This window comes from Tenebrio molitor, chromosome 3, assembly GCF_963966145.1.
Source record: "Tenebrio molitor chromosome 3, icTenMoli1.1, whole genome shotgun sequence".
Taxonomy (NCBI): Eukaryota; Metazoa; Arthropoda; class Insecta; order Coleoptera; family Tenebrionidae; genus Tenebrio; species Tenebrio molitor.
Window position 1 is genome coordinate 5,391,503 of NC_091048.1, and position 18,868 is coordinate 5,410,370.

The 18,868-nt window shown below is 34.4% G+C and overlaps 1 protein-coding gene and 1 long non-coding RNA gene across 3 annotated transcripts in view; one reads left to right on the forward strand and one right to left on the reverse strand.

Annotated features, from left to right (window-relative positions):
* LOC138127174 (receptor-type guanylate cyclase Gyc76C-like) overlaps positions 1-18,868 on the forward strand; it is a 104,538-nt gene that overhangs the window by 30,595 nt on the left and 55,075 nt on the right. The gene's annotated exons all lie outside the window — the stretch shown is intronic.
* Positions 683-1,813, reverse strand: LOC138127348 (uncharacterized). The gene is made up of 2 exons (XR_011158193.1): positions 931-1,813; positions 683-875 (listed from the first exon to the last, which is right to left on the reverse strand). It is a non-coding gene; the product is annotated as an uncharacterized lncRNA (long non-coding RNA).

The window sequence follows — 18,868 nt, forward strand, 5'->3', positions numbered from 1 at the left end:
TATTCATGAAATGTTTTGGATGCACTGGAATCTGTCATCGCTTGGGTCGTTTTATGCCTTAGCGGCATCGGGCTCAGAAACAGTATAGTAATTAGTAAAACCTTCATTATTTGATTTTTAGTTTCGTTCCAGTCAGAACTAGAAGATCAAAAAGTACATAGATTAGAATTTTGTAATTATGTTCCCTTTTGATTTGTTGAAGAACCACATATATTGTAACTTAGGTGGAGTTAAGGAATAATTTTATTATTTTCGAATCTGGTAGTTCATGAGTTTTATTCCGTTTTCTTAAACCTTGCAAAGAGTTAATTCTGGCGTTTTCGAGCCACGAAATAAACTGCCACAGACGTCCTTCGAAAGTAAAGATGTAATTGGTATGCTTTCAAATTTCCGCAGAAGATACCTTGAATGTATCATTCCTTTCTTTGAAAACCAATAAATTGACTACGACTATTGAGTCTTTAAACATTTAGATTTAAAAGATTTAGAACTTCAGAAACTATGATAATGAAGTTCTTTTTTATTAATTATAACCAGCTTCATTCCAAACAGTACTAGTTTCAATTGAAAGCCCTTTCAAAAAATCTTTGTGAGAATTTTGAATAATCAGTGGGTCTTTAAAGATTTGAATATTTAGTCAGTACTTTTAGCAATCAAAATTAGTATTAAATTCAGAGGCGAATGTTGTGGTACCATAGATTTATTTTTACTTTTCTCTGAAAGAAATATATATTATCTAGCCTGGTCTCTCTTTCCATAGAGTAGCTACTACTTCTTCTCTAAACAAATTAAGGATATCTTGTTGCAGTGATAAAGTTCGTATGTTCAATATTCTCGCTTTGGAGGTAGTAAGTACTGCAGTACTGCAGTGATATCTGAAAAGTGGAAGGTTTAAATTCCATGGAGTTGTTTTCAAGGTAATATACATACACGTATTTTCTGTGGCGATGGTACGAATAAATGTACAAAGCAGGAATATCTGCAGAAATAAGAGAAAAACTCTTCGCTGGTGACATTTCTGATCAGTACTGGATCTACCCTAGACCTGTTGCGATTTGACAGCATTGCAGTCTCAGTCGGCGTAGTACCATCAAGAGCAGACAACAAAGAACACCGTTAGAAGAGTAAAAAGACAATAAAAGCGACGTAACAGTTTCTTTTATTAAAATAGCACCATGTTAAATTTGTATTTTTTCCAAGTTTGTTGACCACATTTGTATAAGGGTTTTTAGTAATGAATTTTTTATGTCCGTAAATACCACTTAATTGGTGTGATGAGTTTGTTGTTAATTTAGTGGGGGTTTGTTAATTCATCGAAGGAGAATGGGTAATTAAAACTGATAAATTTTTAAAATAGCACTAGCGAGTCAGCGCAAATACACCTACGGAAACATGTGTAACCTTATAATTATCATTACAACGTATAAGGAAGGTCTAAAAATAGAATTGTTTAAAACACAAACAGAGGTAACATTTTATCGCATATTGTATTACAAATACTACCTTCACAATGTCTTTCATTGCTTTACGACTGCATATTTATCACACTGTAACAGTACACACTGATTCACGTAATTAAATCGAATTTAATCGACTTCGTTCTCGATGATGTCCGCTTCGGACGCGGTTTTATCATAGGCCACACTATTTACACCACGATAAAAATTTCTATCGCAAATTACCGGTGATAACGCAACACGGGAATGCCAATAAAAATCGTTGTCGATCGGTTGTCTCAACTGGTGAGTCTTCGTTATGATGAAACTAATCTGAGGCTCTGGACTAATGAATGCAAATTCACCACAATTTTACGTTTAATTTATTTCAACAGATCGCTATCGCTAGGAAACGGAAACCTCGGGCTGGAATCACGTCACTTTACTCACTTCATGTTATTTCCTGTTGGTGGGGCCGCAATTTTTTCCATTTTCCCAGTTGCCGGCACGGTTTCATGTCACAACCCTGACACCGTAGGGGTGGAACACATTTTATTGTCCCTCGCTGCATACTATTTTAAAATGAAACTTTTACAACATCCCGGCGACAAGGCCGGGGTGGAAGAAAATACACAAAAAATTACAGTTGTTGTTTGCTCGGTCGCTTTGTGGATGGCTTTCAGGGTAAAAGTTTTGACGGGTGGTTTCCTACGATTATTTTGTACAAAATCTCTTTTAATATTCCAGTGTGACGCTGAAGCACTGAAAGCTTTTGTTTCAGCGAATTTTGCCATGAGAATTTTCTGCTGAAAATGCTTTCCTAATCATTACGTGGAAATATTTTATGGAGCTCTACACATCCCCAATTACCTTGGGACCGGCTTTTTGCCAGACAAAATTTTGTAACAAAATATTATTCTCTTTCAAATTGGCTTCGTTTTTGCTTGCTTTCGGGCAAAACCATCTCTTGCGTTTATTTTTTGTCCCCTGTATTAACATGTGTGCTCTTTATCTTCATTTTATCATTTGTCAGAAATTCCTTACTTCATATTAGAAATTTGCGAATTGACAGCAACTACGAAAGTAGATTCATAACTCATTCATTTTTATAAGTTGTACAGTTAGCTATTCGATGTATTTTATGAGACAGTTGTTCGCTAAAGGCGGATAAATTTCAAAAGCTTAAACATTTGTGCATTCCTTGCGCTTTGATATGTTTATGGTTGCATAGTGTGCAATTTTGTATAAATGGGAACGGTAGATCTCTTATCTTTTGTATTAGTTTTATTTTTTGCGTGTCATAGTAATTCTTATTGTATATTGGCTTATTGCAATCAAAATGATACAGATCGGTTTAGAAAATTATGGTACATTAGATCGGTGTTGGTATTATCGACTGAAGTTACCAATTATCTCTTAAATTGTTTATGTTTTGGCCTAGTTCAAGAGAGAGAGAAATGTAAATGAACTGATCAGAAAGTTTTTGTGTTGGAAATGGCCAATAATGTTCACCGACTAAGAAATAATAAAGCTCTTTTGCTGCAAAGCTGGTAAAAAAAAACACCTTGAACAATCTTTCGCCACAAAATAAACTCAGTCTTTGTGGCATAAACTCCATAAAATTTCGATATAGCTAGATCTGGAAATACTGAGGCTCGAACAATTTTCCAACTTCAACAGTATCTTTACTGTCTTTTCAAACTCTTCTGTTGTTTTTGTTGCAATAACCAGATCTCGTCTATAGTCGGCGCGCCGACTCAGTGGAGCAATAAACTGACGTGATTTTCGGGGGATGGTTTCCTATTGGTTGAAGGGCGCACGTGACGTGACCTCGCTACGAACTATCACGTGAACACCTCGTGACTACTCCACTGATTCGCCGCGCCAACTATAGAAGATTATGTGTAGCATTTTTAGAATTATTTATTTGGGACATTTTAGTGCAAAATGTTACTGTAAGCTTCCAGTAAGTACCAGTTTTTAACACTTTACAGAAGAGAGCTTTGGGATTGACAGTTACAGTTTGTCTGACATTTTTTAATTATCTCATTTAGAAAACTTCTTTTTGCTTAAAAACTTTCTTGCAAAACGTAATAAGATACTGTAAAAATACAAATTTAAACTCATTGCGTGCCCACTCTGTATCCTGCAGATGTTTTGGTTTACAATACTCCAGTAAAGAAAAATATGGAATTTGATGTAGTCCAGCCTTTACATGCCAAAACTATGATGTTGTATATGTATTACCATAGCTTTCCTGTGTTCATGAAAGGATCATTATCCATCATAATAGATCTAACGTATTCTCTAATTCTCTCTATAAATCAGCATGATAGACAGTGATGTCTTGTTTACGAGGTCATCTATAATGCTCAAACTTAATAATGTGTTTGGAGAACTTTGAAATGTATTTTTAGTCCAATTATTATCGGTGAAGAGACCAAAAGATAAAGTTATTATCTCCGCTGATGAGCGTCAGATAAAGTAAACTACCTAAATCATTTTTTGCGATCCTTTCTTAAAGGAATAGATTTTTTCTAATTGTGTATTTATCAATACATAGTTAGATTTATAAATGATATACAGGGTGATTTTGAAAGTTGTGCAGATATTTTAATCACGAGCTACTAGCTTCATGTAGAACTCGGAAAAAATATTTAAAAAATTCTATGTCAAAAAATAAAATGACATTTATTTTTTGAGCTACAATTTTTTTAATTGCTTTTAGTTTTCTACGTTATTCCACAACCTCGTAGGTAAAATTTCGGCACATTTTAAAAATACACCCTTGTATATCATGTTTTATAAAAGGTACGCCAATGCGAAGTAACCTATAGGAAATATGCTTTAAAACAAGGAAACCGCATTGGTGTACGTTTTATAAAATATGATATACAGGGTGTATTTTTAAAATGTGCCGAAAATTTACCTGCGAGGTTGTTTGACAACGTAGAAGACTAAAAGCATTTAAAAAAAATTGTAGCTCAAAAAATAAATGTCATTTTATTTTTTGACATAGAATTAAAAAAAAAAATTTCCGAGTTCTACATGAAGCCAGTAGCTCGTGATTAAAATATCTGCACAACTTTCAAAATCACCCTGTAGGTATTATTCTTCAAATATTTATAAGAAGAAAATACAACCAACGAGGATAAGATAAATTGTTTATAAAATGAAACCTTGGTAACGGCAAATGTGCTTACTCTGATTTTGGGAAAGATTAAATATTTCTTTCTAAAGAAAAAAAATAGGAAATATTATGTTGCATACATTTGAAGGTAAGTGTCATTTTTAAGAAGATCACAAAATCCTCTATTTAATAATGGGAGGCCATGGAAATTTTGCATTTAATTTGGTAGTAAAGCTGTCTGTTGAATTAAGTTATGTTTTTCTATGTTTGAGGTTATAAGTAGCGTCAGTGTCTAGTGCATTGTTGTCAGTTTTACTAGTTTGCCTGAGACATGGCGGGAAACTCAGCAACATGTTATGTTCATTTTGATAGGTCCGCATGTCGGGCACTTTAGTGACGGAAATCAAACAGTGTGTCCAACGTTAAAAAATTAATCATGGCCTCCCATTATGCCAAAACAACGTGAACGAATACATGAAATTTTCCCTAAAAAATTGTAAAATGAAAATTATAGGTTTGGAAATCCAGAAACACTTTGTCAACCTCATACGTTGCTATTTTGAATATTTGTGGGATTCGAAATGTTTGTGTTTAGATATTCACTTATGTATTAAAAATAATTAAACATCTAATAACATTAAGGGATTACAGAAAGTGGTAAAATTACTGGCAGAACCCCATTTTATCATTTATTTTATACTCAAATCCATAAGAATCTATTTAGGACTAAATAAAGAGTTCTAAACCGGTCAATTAGTTTCATAATTAATTTCACTCGTTAAGTAGGCTTAAAATATCCAGTTCATAATGAGCTCATACAACGTCGTGCTAAAAATATTCAAACTCAGTATCATACGATTAATAAAAAAAAAAACACCTAACAGTATTGCAAAGCAAATTACTTGAAACGCTTCAAATTTCAGTAAAAATACGAGGAGTGTGTCTTTCAGATTCTGATATTTCGATCAATGCATTTGAACAGTCATGCTAGAAAAGAAGTGTTTAAGCAATTTGTAGTTTGTGGAGTCTTTGTGAAAAATCAAGTGGAAATATATTGATTCAAACCTTTCATAGTGGTGTTGCTTTAAAGCAAATCAAGTAGAAGTAATTTGACTAGTAACGAAATATGAGCAAGTCTTGAATTGTTCGGGGACTACCGACAAAATGAATTTTCCTCCGAAAAGCTCTTTTTTTCAAAAAAATTTTGGGAGTTCTTTATCACATATGTATACTTATATCCCAAGTGCGAAATTTTTTATCGGAAATTTTTTTGCTAATGAACGAAAACATCCATAACGAGACGAAGTCGAGGGCTTTTATTTGATAATAATAATTGGTCTTCTGACCGAATAATTTATGGATGTTTGAGTTCATTAGCAAAAAAATTGCCGATATTAAAATTTTGCACGAGGGGTATACGGCTGATTATTTCCTGAATAGAATGAAACCAAACTCATTATTTCCAATCCTTTTTATTCAAAATAATTTATTAAAAAAAAAATTCGGGTACCGACATATTGCACAGTGTGCATTTTAGAGAAATTTTATCGGGTTATTTTTTGTTTTTTCGTTTTGATTGGTCAATATTTGTCACGCAATTGGTTGCTAAACACATGAAGGAAATAATCATTAAAAAAAACTAATTCTTTACAAATTTTAAGAAAATTTCTTGTTATTTTTACTTAGTAAAAAAATTCCTGAGGCTCTTTTGGCACTGCAAGTTTTTTTTATTAAACTATTTAGTGTTGCAGATTAACGAACTAGAGAAATCCAAATCCCTTAAATTCCATCTTTAGTACTCCAGTACTTTTTAGTACCAAATAATCTTTATGGCAAGGTTAAAAATTATCTTTATGTACATATTATTATCTGCTTGCTTAATCACCGCATAGCTCATAAAAAATTTTCACTTCCTTTTTGCTACTTTTATCTTTGTTCTTAATTTATACAGGGTGTTATTTAAATGCGCGAACAAATTTTAAACACGCGCTACTGGCTTCATGTAGAACTCGGAAAAAATATGTAAAAAATTCTTTGTGAAAAAATAAAATGACATCTATTTTTTGAGCTACATTTTTTTTTAATTGCTTTTAGTCTTCCACGTTATCCCGCAACCTCGTAGGTAAAATTTCGCCACATTTTAAAAGTACACCGTGTATATCATATTGTATAAAATATACGCCAATGCGAAGTAACCTCTAGGAAATATGCTTGAAAACAAGGAAACCGCATTGGTGTACGTTGTGGGACAACGTAGAAAACTAAAAGCAATTTAAAAAAATGTAGCCCAATAACAAATCTCATTTTATTTTTTGACAGGGTTTTTTAAATCTTTTTTCCGAGTTCTACATGAAGCCAGTAGCTCGTGGTTAAAATTTGGTCACGCATTTCAATAACACCCTGTATTTTGCTAAAATGCGCATCCCCTTCTGTGGACATCTTCAAGGAAATAAGAAAAATAAAAAATATTTTCTTGTAAATCCAGTTCTACTCTTGACGATCGAAAATGTGTGAACTCCACATTTGCAGCTTCAATCAAAGACTTGAAGCATGTTTCCAAGTCCTACAGCTTCAGAAAGCTTCCTGATCGGTTGTTTGCGTTAAGTGAGCGCTTGGAGAGGGTGAAGAGTTGTCAGTCGCAGCAGAACACAAACACTTGACGTAATCAGCATGAGCCCAACATGTGTTCATTAAGCTAATAAATTTCCAAATGTAGAAATACGTTTAATATGGACAATCTGTGTCATCAGATAGTGCGTGGTCCTGATAATTATTTATAAAGCGTCCAACTGTTACCGGATTTAGTCCGGTCTGCATCTCTGTTCCTTCGTCGTCGCTTATAATTACTATGCGGATAATTTGAATAAAATATCGCCATCACCACGAGACTTCCTCGATACTCTCTGCCTTACAACAAGGTCAGTAACCGATTCGAATCGTAACTTCACAGATCTCATTCAAGAGTGGTGTTATTTTTATACGTCCATTTAACAATGGACGGACTATCAATCCTCATTGTCGAGTGAACAACACCGACCATCTCCAAGAAACCAGTCCAAAATTTATCCCAAAAAAAAAAAAATGGCACGGGTCCAAAGGTCGCGTCACAAAAATTATGACCCAACCATCGCGTCATACATAATAGATCCGGTATTGGCGCGTCCAGAAACCCCCCAGGACCCATAAATAAAATAAGAGTAAGCCTCCGAGATAAGTCTGTCGTCCTGGCGAAGGAAATCGTCGATCGTTGTCGTCCTGATCTAGTGGCCGACGAGAGTGACGCGCCCCGTCAGAAACAAGCACGCATCGGCATCCATCACGGTCAACTTTGACATAAAACAACTGAACGACGGTGCTATTTGCTATATTCCTAGAAACCGGACCAGGTGTGTTATTTACTAACCTATTTATCCGAGTTAAGAGCTAATTTTAAAAGCTACTTCATTGCATCATTCGCGGTTAACATCGCGGAACCTGTTTACCGCTTTGTAGCGCTCCGGATAAATCGCTGTTTACAAAAGAGAATGAAAATAATAAAGCAAAAATAAAAAGAGAAACGGACAGTGTGCGGAGTTTCTTTGTGTGGTGGGTCGAGACTCGCTGGGGGAAAATCCGCTCGTCGGGGGTAATTAGAGGCCAATTATGTCATTTTCGATCAATGGGGATAGTAATCTTTCGCGGTTGTGCAACTTGGGACGAATTGTGCTGTTTTCCCGAAGTGATCAATCAATTTGGACAACATCGGCTGTTCACCGTTCGATATAAATTAATACATTAGTAATTTGATTATGATGCAAGTTGTAATGATAGGCGGGAATATTAAAATGAAGGATCATTTCATTAAATTATCTAATATACTGCATACCAGTCGGGGATGGCTCATATGTTGGAAATTCTTCCATAACGAGATTAGTTTCAGAATTGTTGAGAAGATTGTTCGGTGCTCGTAGTAAACAAGTACATTGTCTGAGTTTGAATTTTTTTGTAGTTTTGCCAGTGCCACAAATAAATACAATATAATCCATATTTCACTTTTAAACTAGCTTCTATAAATACTGTTGGAAACTATTATCTTGCAGTTAAAACTTCGCTTGTTACATCTTTGCTCAAAACAGAACTATTCTCGCTTTTTATTCGTTCAGTGACTAAAATTTCTGTAGTTATGAAGGTCTAGAAAAAACAGTCTCATTTCTTGATATAATCACTGCATACTCTGGATGCAAGAACTCTGAAGTCCTTTCGCGCCCTTAGAAACAATGTTTTGTTTGGTTCATCGTTCAAAAAAATTAACACCACGAAAATGCTTTTAATTTTGGAAACGAACACTCTGTCAGAGGTGAAATATGAAAAAGTCTTTCGCGCGCTTATTTTGAAGTGAACACTAGTTAGTGACCGACTAGCAACTCTTATTATAGCATAAAAAAGGGGATCGGCATCAAGGCCGGATTTATTTGTTATTACGAATATTTCCAACAATTCCTTTGAAAGAATTAGCATAAATTTTTCTATATGCATTCTTTTTACACGACGTCCTCCTGGTGACCACCCATCCGAATACTGACCGCACGCGATGTTACTTAATATGTAACTTCATTGATCGAATTACAATTATAAAAAAAATTATTGCTTATTATTAATACAAACAAAGCAGAGGTGTTGGTGCCTATTTTGCTCTGGGAAATTCAGCAAGTCATAATATTTTAACTAAAGGTGCACAAAGTGAATTATACAGGGTGTTATTGAAAGTTGTACAGATATTTTAAGCACGAGCTACTGGCTTCATGTAGAACGCGGAAAAAATATCTAAAAAATTATATGTCAAAAAATTAAATGACATTTATTTTTTGAGCTACAATGTTTTTTTATTGTTTTTAGTCTTCTACGTTGTCAAACAACCTCGTAGGTAAAATTTCGGCACATTTTAAAAATACACCCTGTATATCATATTTTATAAAACGTACACCAATGCGGTTTCCTTGTTTTAAAGCATATTTCCTATAGGTTACTTCGCATTATCGTACATCTTATAAAACAAGGGTGTATTTTTAAAATGTGCCGAAATTTTACCTACGAGGTTGTCGGACAACGTAGAAAACTAAAAGCAATTAAAAAAAAATTGTAGCTCAAAAAATAAATGTCATTTAATTTTTTGACATAGAATTTTTTAGATATTTTTTCCGAGTTCTACATGAAGCCAGTAGCTCGTGGTTAAAATATCTCTACAACTTTCAATAACACCCTGTATATTGAATTAGAAAAATAAAAGAAACAAGAAATAAGTGAACAAAATTAGAAAGCAGTTTGAAAAAGGAAAATAAGAGATGCAGCAGGCCACTTTAACCGCACTTCAGAAGATAGATAATTCCAAATGTTAAAGACAAAAAAGAGCCGGAGTATTGTCCTGATGGAAGAGGATTTTCCCCTTCGATGATAGATAGCATCACGTACTTAGGAATAATCCTCGCTACACTCTCTCCGTGAGGAAATATGCAAATGGTGAATCCATATTTCGCCCTTTTTACAAAGTTATTTACTGGTATTGCTGGTCTAATATCGAATTTATCCCGTTAAAGAGAGAAGCAACAACAAACGTCCTCTGCCCCAGGGACAATCAATGCAGAATCATCACGGTACAAATGCTACCAAGAAGATTAATAATTATTAACATTAAAGACGCTTTATTACTTTGTATAAAATGATACTCTTGAAATATTACACTTTTTCTACAGCTATCAGATTTAGTTTTAATTATTTTTTCTAACACTAACATCTTATACTGTTTCCATGGTGCATTTGAGCTCACACCTTATGTTTCCCATAAAATACGCTTTTTTCTATAAGACACGTCGTCAACAGCAACGTATCTTAGAGTCATAAAATATGCTCACACATATTATTCAAGTAATATTTTATTCATCATTTTTACAGTAATTATCACAAAAGTGAAAAGTACAATTATTGAATTGGAACTGCCACATTAGCTTCGTGCTCTTGTTCCTAACATCTTCTTCTTCAACTTCTGCTGTTTCATCCAATCCAAGTGCCCGGCCATCGAAAACTGGCAATCTTTACATTTTCTTCAAATGATTCTTGCCGTAGTGTGAATTAACTTTTAATGAAGTTCTAGACACTTACCCCATATCAAAAAAAGCCAAAATGACATCTTCCGTTACCTCTGTGATGCTTTTTTTATTGTTCCGGCCTTGAAACGAAACATACACCTTTTCGTATCCACTTTTAGACCTCATTGGTAACAAGTTGCCCCTTTTTTCTTATTTCTTCTGGAACGTTTTGGCACATTTCAACGATGAAAATTGTTTTTTTCCAAATTTGTTGATATTATTACCATAGTACTCACGGCAACCTCCGCATTTTGTGTATTGTGACGCGCCTCGAATAATTTCTGAATTTATTAAAATTTCTGATAAGATGTTAGTGTTAGAAAAAATATTGAAGACAACGCGTGTTTTATAGTTTAAAAATCTCGATCTATTAAATCCTCGCTCCCTGCGGTCGCTCTGATTTAAACTACGATCTCGATTTTTAAATCGTCTATAAAACCCTTGTTGTCTTAATAGCTATAAGAGTTTACTAATATGTACATGTCATTTTTATCTTACACCCATGTTGTTTTTTTTTACCACAAATCGTAATACAATGTTAAATGTGGACAATTTTTAATTTATGAGTTTTTAATTGGCGCAAAATTTTATTATCTTCATTTGAATTATTGAAACATAAAATCCAAAAAAATCAATAAAATTTATGATTTATCGCAACTTAATTTTAAGTCTTCGTAAATTTTTCATGACTTTCCTTAGAAAATTTGGAAAGAAAAGTGGTTAAAATTAGAGGACTTCTTTTCCATAACCTTGTTTTAAACCAGCTCGCTCACTTCCCTGCTTTTACAAAAATAGATCTCCAGTACTAACATTTTTTGAATATTGATAAATAAACATTAAGGATGGTTTTGTAAAATGGATTTGTTTATTTCAATTATTTTTAGGTTCCAATTGAGTTCAGTGTTCAGTTGTTTGAACTCTTATTCAAGCAATTTTTTTCGCATATTTTGAATATGAATTTTCTCAAATGTGAATGAAATGAAAAATTAAATCACCTTTGTTCTGAACTGATGATGATAAGGTTTTATTATTTATTTACAATTGATAAAAATATTCCATTCTTTCAAGAACAAAATCAAAGAGATACATTAGTTGCAAGATACATTTTCGGTACTTCTTATTAATTAGAATCACTTTACATGGAACTTCCGTTTCCTATACCTATAGTATTTTTTAATGATATATTACATATTATTATTTTGTATCAGATTTAGTAATAGTAATAAAAAATTGCTGGATAGTACGATCGGTTCCTTATTTTTTAGTGAAACTAGACTTCCATGCTAATATCCCAGCGCTTTGAAGTAGATAGCAAAAAGCTCTCCTACAAAGTTAACTAATAGATCCCAGCTTTCAGAACTTCATCCCCATCCGTTGACACTCCTCGAAATTTCATTAATTCCACCGAATAATCCTACACACGGTATAAATCTTCCTTTCAGTTATCCTCGACTATATGAAACACGTTTGTCTTTTAATTGCGCACGTCGGAAGACGTATGGAATCCCAACAAGATATCGTGACGGTTGTATAAATTGACTTAAATACTTTTCAACGATTTAACAAAATTACACGGTATTATCTTTCATTAAAAGATTGTGTGAAATGGCTCAACGTCTAGACCAGTTTTTGCCTTCCCTCTAGAACAGCTCATTTTGAATATGATTTAATTTTTTCCGTATCAGATAAATGACATTTTTTCATCCGCGGAAAACGGGGTTCTTATCCACGAATTACCATAAATAAATTAAAAAGATAAAGGAGTCTCGCCGCTGGCTGTAATAATAACCCAGGTGTGGGGCCGCACTGATTGACGAAGAAATTACCTCGCCATACAAAAAATTACATATTATAAGTTTCATGCAAATTCACAATCGCAACCAACACAAAATAACAATTCAACTTAACAAGATTCTTCTTAAGAAGAGCGGACGGCCACGCTGGGGACCAGATTTTGGCTCTCTTGAATATGTTTGGAGTCGAATTGAAGTGTGGTAATTTACAGTATCAAAACATGCTGCGTAAACATAATTTCTTGGTGCGTGAAATTAATTTCCTTAATGCATTTAGCATGAATTTTTCTTCTTCTTCTATTATTAATATTCAGAAAATATTTTAAAAACAGATTTAAAAAACTTTCTGTACAAAATATTTGACGCCCTCTATCGACAAATTCGCAAACATTACACTTTGCTCACTAGTGAGAAAATATTTTTTCCTCACTAGTGATTCAATAGCCATCTTTGCTCACTATTTTCAGTGAGCAAAGACCACTGAAATTCAATGATCATCGAAAAAACCGTATTTATTAACGATTGCAGTTTTCATTTCCAACAACGCCTCCATAATCCGTGTTTAAATAACAGGAGAAAACAAGTGCGATAATTCACTAGATAACAAAAAGGCAAACATGGCAGTTGTCAGCTCCGCAAGATGAAGCCTTGCTTGCGTCTTCTCGTTAATTTTTCTTTTCTGACCCTTCAAGATGACGAATTCCTTCGCATCCATTCCAGGAGATATTAATCTCATTCATCATGCTGAAACATGTCCCGCCAAAATAGAAATAAAATAATGAACAATTCAAAACTGTTGCATTATTGAAAAAGTTTCCGGAAGCTCGTTCCAGTTGGTATCTGTAGCTTTTTGCAGGAGTAAACACAATATACCTGTGACAGGAGCTTTTACCGTCGAGCAAAATTGTAGTTTCAAAAAGCCGGTCCCGGAGCAAATGACGTCTATCCAATTATTGAATAGTAAAGGTGCTTAAGCTAATTAACGGGCTAAGTAACCTTCATTGTTTACTCGACAGCGATAACAGAGTGCGTCAGAAAATAAATAAGAGTGCAGCACACTCGCTGCATTCTTTTGATGTGCGAAAATTGTAGAGAACAGATAAGAAAAATGAAAAATCGATTAAATCCCCAGTCGTTCAATCTATCATTAAGTTTTTAGAGCGGCATTTTATGTCATTTTTATGGCCATTACTCAATGATTTTAGCATAACTCTCGTTGAAAAACTATCATTTATATCCTGATTCATTCTTCTAATTCCATTCGACTTATTGTATTATAATATAAATAGACCGCAATGCAGTAAAAAATATGTTTATTGACCTTCGTACAAGATATATGCTATTTTTATCGCCAACCGAATGTTTAATCATTCGCAATGCCACCTCGAGATACGTCCGACTTGGTGAATTCATGAATTGAAAAAAATTACATAACACCAAGTGTCACAGGATTCGTAACATCGATAAAATCTTATTTCTTCCACTTTCCAATTGTTCATAAATAATGTAAGAGCCTCCGTGCGACGTGCATGCATTATTTATCTTTCCAGATGTTTAGAAAATGTTCCACCCTTTTGCATAATTTACCACTGCAAGGATCTCGTCGCTAATGTTGTCTCTTTCGTTGCAGGTGAGTCGCCAAAGCTGCCACCAGGGTAAGTCAGGAGTGGATCCAGTGGAGCCACACAAGACAATTTCAAATTGAGTTTATCATGCGAACCATTTAAATTCAGTATGATTGCTATACTGATGTTGTTAAATTAGTTGAGTTATCGTTTAATTAAAGAGAACATTGGCCGCACCACTTAACGAGTCTGCGGATAATGTTTTCATTACATCTGTATCGTTCTTGTTGCCAATTATTGTGCTATTTTCGTAACGATAGTTTGCTTGAAAACACGGCGAATCTAAAGATCTCGGAATTGACTGGATTAATGACAGGATGTTTAGGCTCCTGATTGGCAAGATCAACGCCTTGTCCAACGCCAGATCCAGCCTGTGGAAATTCGCGTTTGTTTACCATCATGGGTCACGGTCGCAGAGCTTTTCTAATTTTGTGACCACGCTATTCAGGCCAATATAAAAAGCGTCTAGTTTCTTTCAGACGCTTGCGTTGTTTTTTACAAAATAAAAAAAACAACTCCCGAAACTTTGCCTAAATCATTTGCATATTTGTTATATTTATGTTTCTGTTTTGGGCTGTTGAGAAGATCGAAGGATAAGCTTGTTTGCTCCGGTGTTTAATGATTCAACGCAAGAGCTGATAGGTCAAGGGTTTCGCGTTAAAAATTGCTAATTAAATTTTCTGTTGAGGTCTGTATAAAGAGGAACGAAAGAAAAAGTGTGCTGAAAAGCGGTCGAGTCGACGTTCTTTAATTAGCAAACTTGGGCTTGGGTGGTCTATTTGCAAATGCAGAGAGGTAGTCGCCAGGAAACGATTTTCCCTCATTTAAGAAGGCAATTTGTTAAATTTCAACAATATTTTTAGAAATGGGTTTTTTGACTTAATTCATTTGAAAAACAACTACGGGAAGTTTTTGAACTCAGAGAAATTGCATCTCTATTAATAGCACAGAACACGCGACATTTTTTTTTCCAAAAATTTTCAGTAGCAAAATTGTCTGGTAATTTCTTGAGGAGTATTGTCATATGGGCTAGTTTCCAGAAAAAGAAAAAAAAAAGAAGTTCTGATAATTCTGTCAACAGTTACTTCCCTAGAATTTAGATTATTGAAGCATCTGTACTAATTACTAATACAGCGCTTTCTAACAATAAGAAATATATTTTATGACCACTGAGGGACCTTTTTCAAGTTGTCCTGTATTTAATATATTTCTTGATTGCTCTATTTACGCAGGAATATTAAAAAGGAGCAGTAAATTCTTGTTGAGGCAGAAATCGAGATGCACCTCGTAAGAGTGATTAACGGTCCCCTCGAGAGAATTCCACAAAGAAACCCAACTTCATACATAATAAATAATTGATTACCGATGACTTTTCAAATCCTTTCTAATCAATCTAAAATTGAAATTAAATTCCTGGTAAACAACAGATAGATGGAAATTTAATCACATACTTCTCTAATAAAATCGAGAAAAACATATCTTTTTCTTATTTCGCTAAATGTATTACAGTTTCACATGACGTCAAAGATGCTGCCTCGAGCCAAACATTCAGGAACATAGATGAAGTAGGCAACAAAAAATTAAAAATACTTCAGTTTTTCCTGAAATTTAATTCGTGTAAAGACTACAGAAAACACAATTTAGTTTTTGTATCATCTTCCTTCGTAAAAACACGCCTGGAAAAGAAATTGCTCTGTATCTAAGAAACTAAAAAACAGCAGTGGTTCCAGATTGAAACCCAGTGAAATTCCATGTTGATTTAAAAACCTGACAAGAACAGACATCTTTCTCCCGTTAATATAGAATCTAAAAAATTGGACTATTGAAATGGAGAAAGTCACAATTAGATTCAGAAGAAGCTTTTGATGGTCAAAGTGATCAAATTCTTTAGCAGTGTCTATTGCTACATATACATAACATCAAATTGACTTGCCAAAATCAAGCTTGCTGAGATAGAACCCCAAGATATATTTTTTTGTAAATTTTAATAGCTATTCACAGTAAGAGTAGGGAAAGCAAAGCTTTTGTTCACGCGAATTGCGTGATGCAGTTCAAGTGAACGAAAGCGGCTTTGCTCTCGGGTGCTGCATTTGGTTTTGTTCGATACCTCCATAGAAAATGAGTCTGTAACTTTGTAATGAAAGTTTTAAATAAAAATAAATCACGTTTTTGGAAAGATCTGTTGCTATGGAAAAAATAAAATACAAAAACAAACAAAAACAAAGCTCTGTAACGGCAATAAAGTGGTTGTGTACACGTTGTGGAAATTGTGGAAATGGATGAATTATAGTTCTTGATGATGTCCTGGAAGAGACAAGTGCCGTGAGTAACCAAATATTGCATAAAAATTAAAATTACGTTATCAGAAGAATTGGAAAAATTTACGAGAGAATCAAAACCAGTGAGTGAAAGACAGTGAGCGAAAAACGATTAGCGAAAGTGAAGTGAACGAAAGAGAAACCTGGTAACTATGGATACAGACTCACTTTCTAGGTAGGTATCGAACATAGATCTTAAACAATTTGAAACAATCTTGTCAATTTCAAAGACGTTGGTTATTTTATGAACATGAAATTCTGTCAACACAGAAGTATTAGGTACTCTCTTATTTCTCGAACTGACTCCATTTAAACTTTAATTCATCTATTAATCAATGTGTAATAACAATTAATAAATGAAGCGAAGCGAGACACTGGTTAAAAGATGCATCAGCCGTACCACGTGCTGCATTTAGAATCTATATGCACGTGCAGCAACCATGGCAACCGTTTCAGTATAGTGTGTTGAGCTTAAACAGAGTAATGTTGCATGTCTATCAGGAAGCTTCACTTGTGCAGTGCTTTTCTTCTTTCCATCATTTGACGAGCCGCCTCTGGTACTCAACGTATTTTCTTCACATTATGACACTGCTCACGAAACACTAAAGCATCCCACATAGTTCTGCAAGTTCTGCCCAAAAAGTGATTTTCACTTTTCATCGCAGTTAAGCCAAACACAAATCGATCTCTGACAGAGGCAAACCCATAAATTTTTCGCATGCATCCCAGATAAAAATAATACACTGAAAAAATAAATCGATTAATGCGAGGAATTCGTTTTAGAAAACAAACACCAGTTGCCGAAATCTGTTGATCCAACCCGATCAAAATGACGAAATATGCAAACAGCAGAGACGCTGTACACTTTCATGAATATGAATACGGCTTGGGTCCATATTTTATGATAATTCAAATCGTACAATTGTGTGCTTATCCTATTCGCGTATAATTAGTGTTTTCGCAACATAACCCAGTTCCTTGAGCGCTTCGAGGATGAGAAGGGCTCTAGGTCATTTTTTATTCACGAAGAGTGTGCAATACGACTTCGGATTAATTTTTCTTAATTATTTGGGAGATGTAAATTTGTATTGTGCAGAAGCGCCCAATGCAGAACTGCTAATTGTTGGCAAATATTAACTTGACCTTATTCGAGCGTTTTAACATTCGCGGGTCTCATGGCGTCCCGACGAGATTAGCGAAAGCAGAAATATTATCGCGCACTTATTAATTGATAGTCCATCGATCCTCGTGGACAAATTCCGCCAGCCCGATCTTACAGAAAATTAATCAAAGAATGCGCAATGAAATTTTTTGATGCTCGATCTTGTTTCAAGAAGGAAACGAGCGAGTTGTCTTCTTGTGCCAATTAAGGCGTCAAATTGGATTAAAAATTCTTTCGCAGTTTGCGGATTCGCCAGATTTAAATTCCTCAACTGGCAGTCTGCTCTCGTCAGTCATCCTGATTTTGTTTTTGTTCAAGTTATTTTTTGCTTTATGTAAACTGTGTACTTTACCATCCAACCCAAATGCAGTATCACAAGAAACATGATTTGCATAGCTCGCAAGACAATATTTTGATTGTTCACAGGCACCTCCTTGCAATAATAGTAATGCTAATGAGTTATTTTTTAAGCCCAGTTAAATTGTGTCAACCGTACAATATTATCCCAAGAATTTCACTTGTAAACCATACACTGTACAGGTGTCATTGATTTGTTAAGATTCATTCATTACTCCACAAAATGTTAAAAGAATTCTTCCATAAATATGTTTCCAGTAAATATCATCACATTTCTACAAGGGTTGGCATTCTAAAAATGATTTTCTTTGTAAGAACATTTTTTTGTCCTCACCATCGTAAGAGACAGCACAATATGATCTTGGAAAGCTGTTGATATCTTTGGTTTTATCCTTTGTGGCAGTCAGGGCATGCAGCTTTTGCTAGTAATGCTTGATTAAGTTTCCAATAACATATCACTAGTCGATACTTTTGAGGGTGGTAGAGATATTGGATTCTCTCATGGGCTGTGACCTTGGAAATTAAATCTGTAAATGAAAACTGAAAACGTCGACTACTTTACATGCAAATATTCGAGAGAGAGAGAAAGAGACAACACTAACGTAACGAATGATGATATTCGTCGTTTGCGCAGATATGATTCATAGCCCATGAGAAAATCCAACACTTATACCAGTTCTTTTTTTTTCTGATGCGCAGTGAGATCAATGCAATCCATAAACTGTTGGAGCCAGCAGATTCACCCGATTTTAGTCCTCTCGAAAATCAATGTATCTAATGGAGAACATCTGTGTACAAGACACAAATATCAACGCGTCTGAGTTGTCTGGATAGGATATAGGTTTGATAATTATAATGTCTATATTGGTTGTTATCAAGAGAAAGAAGCTCATAGTTTTTTAGCGCTAGGAATGTTGTTGCAAAT